This window comes from Lolium perenne, chromosome 5 (assembly GCF_019359855.2).
Source record: "Lolium perenne isolate Kyuss_39 chromosome 5, Kyuss_2.0, whole genome shotgun sequence".
In the NCBI taxonomy this organism is placed as follows: domain Eukaryota; kingdom Viridiplantae; phylum Streptophyta; class Magnoliopsida; order Poales; family Poaceae; genus Lolium; species Lolium perenne.
This window is the reverse complement of record NC_067248.2, coordinates 79,843,564-79,848,114: the sequence shown is the minus strand read 5'-3', so window position 1 is coordinate 79,848,114 and position 4,551 is coordinate 79,843,564. Positions and strand designations below refer to the sequence as shown.

The following is a 4,551-nucleotide window of genomic DNA, read 5'->3' as shown; positions in this document are numbered from 1 at the left end:
CAGCTCCGTCGCTCGGCCGGGCGCGCGGTGTCTACATGGACGACCAACGTTTTGATGCAGATCTTCATTTAAGCATGGAAAAGGAGGAAAGGAAATAAGATGAAAGTCTACAATCCTTTATTTAGGAAACTATTCAAACTGATACGTGGTGTCATGTATGGAAATGTTTCAATCCAAAATCAACAAGGAAACAGATCAAACACTGCCTACTCTTGCCTCAAATAAAACACACTAATGGGTCAGACCCGGTTATTGTACTCACCATACCGCGTATATAGGACGCGAACCGGTTGGATGCGAAAAAAACCCACCGCCCACCTGCCCCGTTTCCTCTCCCTCCCGCATATTCTTCCATCTTGATGTGCAGCTCCCGCCGGCCGATCCCGCCTCCTTCCAGCGCGCCGCCGCCGGCGCGTCCCCGGCTTCCTCTGCCGCACCGGCCTCCGCCTTCCTATGCGGCCGTCCGGCAGGTGCCCCCGCATCTCCATGTTCCCCTCGCGCAGGCGCAGCTGACCGGGCACTCACATCTCCCCGGATCCCACCCGCCGCCGGCGCCGGCTCGGCTCAACATCTGCGTCCCTTACGCCGCCTCCATCCACTGATTCCCGGCCGCCGGCCCAACCCTACGCGCCATCCATCTCGTCGGCCTGCCACAGCAGTAGTGCGCCGCCTCTCCATTCCTCCCGCCGGGCCGGCCGAGCCTCCCTATCCCCCAACCCAAACTCCGGCGCCATCGGCCTTCCTCTCCCGAATCCAAATTCCGGTTCCGCCTCTGTATTCCTCTGCTCGAACAGCCCTTGCCTCCCTCAACCCGTACTCTGGCGTCGCTGGTAACCTCCCCGTCAAGAACAACACGGCAGTACAATATTTATTTGCAGGGAAGATCAACTGGGTACCAATAGCAGTGGACTTATTTGCGGCGGAAGCTTGAGGCACGCTGCCGCGGAATCGATCCGAGGGAGGCGCCTAGGAAGACCCCGGGTGCAGAGCTCCACAAGGATCCGGGCACGATCCAGCCGATGCTGCAGGTGGAGGACGACCTTCTGGATATCATGTGGCGTCCACCAGAAAGATTGGATCTCTTTCCCTGCTTGCTTTACTTAATCGGTATACTGATTATTTGTTGTTGTGTCCGGATACGAGCATTTGCATCCAAGCTGGGATCTCCTGGTAGTTTCTTCAATCGTGGTAGCATTTGCATGCCTCTGCATCACAAAGGCACTAGATAATAATGTTGATGTGATTTGCATCTTGCTAAAACTATTGTCTCTGGGTTTGCGTCTGCTAACATTGATTACTGGTGATGGAGTAGTGATATTAGTACTCCTAGGATTAGCATTGCAGCAATGTTGGCACTATCTCCACTTCCCTCTAAAGAATCTGCCACTCCTAGGAGTATTGTTCAGACTTGAGAGTAGGCAGGCTTTGGTAAACATAATTTGTTAGTTTCTAATTTTTCTTTAATGGGCTCAAAACACAGGATTTTTTGCTTCATTTGCATCTCTCGGTTATCTTAAGGGTCCCATTTGAATGTTTTATTAATCCCATGATATGATTCAGTTTTGGCGCATTTCATTTAGAGTGGTTCTGATAATTAGAATGCTAGACCGTATTGGTTTGTAAGCTGTAATGATATTCTGATTATCTGTTGCCAATTTATTTTCAACAGAACAAAAAGCTCAAGGATGTGGAGATTAGTTTTCTCATCGTTTATGGAACCATTTCTTTTTTGGCTTTGTAAAAAATCAACAGAGTAAGCATTTATTTGAATCTGTGGCATATTATCTGTCGGTGAGTAAACACGATATGGTTGATGTGCGCGCGGCAACCGCCGCCACCGCTGCATCTTCCCCCGACCCCGCCGCTGCCTCGCAGCGCTGATGGATGATCGCCATCCACCACTGCCCCGTCCTCTGCAACGAGTAGGGAAGCCCCACCGGTTGCCGTTGTCGACCTGGAAGCAGCAACAGTACAGGTTCGTCCTCAACAGCAGTACAGGTTCGTCCGCTGCTCCCTCCTTCGGTTCAGCTAAGAAGCTCATTGCTTTTCTTCAGCAAGTCCGTGCGATGTAGTCAGAAAACTGATTTGGATGTGAATTGATTTTAAGGCGAGACCCCGCAGAAGAACACATATCCATACCAGGCAGTACATATGTTTGCTGCGATAAGTACAAGACAGAAGTAAAGTATTTAATCACCAGGGTTTGTGAGATGAGCAGCTTATTATGTGGGTAAAAAAATCATCATCTGGAAGCACCAGTAGTCACGTTCGGTCAGTATACAATGATGTGGGCTGGTATGAACTTTGGTTATTGCAGATGTAGGGCGTAGTTATTGATGATGTGGGCTGATATGAACTTTGGTTATTGCAGATGTACAGAGGGACACGTGGGTGCCAAGAAGCTCAAGAAATGATGCAAGAAGAGATCAAGCTCACAAAGCATACACTACAACACCAAAGAATAGATGCCAGAATAGATGCACCGCTCAGGAAGAAGACGTTTGGTGCGCAGTTATGTTCTTTTGTATCTGTATGACAAACAGCTATACACGACCAGCTCCTTGTGACAATCATATCCAACAGCTTTTAGCTCCGAACATAAGAAAAATGTTTTTCTCTCCAAAACTTTCATCAAGGTATGCCAAAACAAAAAAATCAGTATGCATGGTTGTGTACCAACAGAATCTCAATGAGCCTGATCCGAAAGAATAACACAAAAAAGGAGTCAGCCGCGAGGAGTCAGGATTGAGCGGAAGGCCTCAGCTCAATGTAAGGAGAAAGGGGATAGGTGTTGTACTGCACTGGGCGGTGGCCGGCGGCGCACGGAAATACACCACTATGAAAATTCTATATCGAGAGAAAAGAGCGAGAGACGGGACAAAAGAAATAAGTACAACATGCTTAGCGTAGTCGTGGTGTCCGACCACAGCGGGGAGCCAAACAACGACAAAGGTCTTCAAGATGTGTATATAGTGGGTTTCAAAAAGGTGAAGAAGGTGAAAGATAAACTAATTAGGATGGTCCAAATGGAGTCATAATTAAACTCTTCTATTCTCCCCATGTTGCTAAAAGGTATACAAAATGTACGGAAATAATAGTTTTTTTTCCTAAGATTGATTTAAATAAGGAGATTTGATAATTGTTGGAGTAAAAATCTTTGGTTTTGCGGATCTGTTTGATATCCCACTAGAAGTTCAATCCGTGGTCTCGAGAAGTACAGGCGGTGACTACACTAAGTACACAGTCATTTTGAAGTGCTAAAAAATAATTTTCACAAAGTATACATGTCAACATTGGTATGTGCAATTGATTAGTTTTGAAAAGTACACGGTCCATCTTGTAATACATTTAAAAAAGTTAAAAACACCTAATTTTATCTCATGGGAATTACAAGATGTCATTACAATAAGTACAAGCGATAACTACGGGAAGAACAAATGGTCTGTTTAGGCAGTGTAAAAAAGAAAACCGTCCCAAATAACTTCATGTAACTACGTTGGGAATTTCAAAGATTAGGATCCGGAAAGTGCAGAGTCTCCGGAGTTGAGTGTAGGGTAAATTTAAAATTATCATTTCCAAAATACACATGTTTAGTTTTATAAAACACACTAGTTTCGAAATATTATCAGAAGTAAAACCACGAAAGCCACGAAGTAAAAGGGAATATCGCTAGAAGTACATATACTTTATTTTTTAATAATATTTTTTTAGATAGCCCGTGACTTTATCATTCCAACGAAACAATAATCACTCAATTCAGAGGTTTGATTGTTGGTCAAATAATTTATATACGAAAAAGTTGTGCCTTGATGACACATTTCCAATGATGTAGCATTTGCATAGTTTCAATATGCCATTTTTGGGATTGCGGTAAAAAATCCCATCATCCACAGGGAAGTTCAAATACTTGACGCTGAGAAGTAGAACAATTCAACACGCGCAATACACCCACTTAAATATAGGAAGTATATTTAAACCGACAAAATCCAAATGTAGAAAAAACAAAATAATTCTGTCATCTGCAAGGAAGTATGAGCAGTGATTCCGATAAGTACAGGCGGAGACAACACGAAGTACAAGAGGTAATTACATGAATTAAAAGTGTTCAAAGAAAATACTCCCACATAAGTTCACATAGCAAAAAACTATAATAATCCCATCACCCGTAAAGAATTTCATATATTTGGCAATGAGAAGTACAACCAATCGACACGAGCAATACACCCACTTAATATAGGAAGTACAAGAAACCCGACAAATTCTAAATGTAGAAAAAACAAAATAATCCCGTCATCTGCAAGGAAGTACGAGTTGTGATTCCGAGAAGTACAGGCGGACACAACAATAAGTACAAGCGGTAATTACATCAAGAAAATACCCCCACATAAGTTCACATAGCAACGTTGTGAAGTTCAAATATTAGGATCCAGGAAGTACATAATCTCTTAAATAGAATATAGTGACAATCTAAAATTATCATTTCGAAGCATACATGCTAGTTTTTGTAAAACACACTAGTATCAAAACATTTCCAGGAAGTACAACCACGAA

General features: G+C 43.8%; 1 long non-coding RNA gene across 1 annotated transcript; it reads left to right on the top strand.

The window, feature by feature from the left end:
• The first annotated feature begins 822 nt into the window (after nucleotides 1–822).
• Nucleotides 823–2,697, top strand: LOC127299529 (uncharacterized). Its single transcript, XR_007850478.2, has 3 exons — nucleotides 823–1,998; nucleotides 2,108–2,295; nucleotides 2,372–2,697. It is a non-coding gene; the product is annotated as an uncharacterized lncRNA (long non-coding RNA).
• The last annotated feature ends 1,854 nt before the right edge of the window (nucleotides 2,698–4,551 follow it).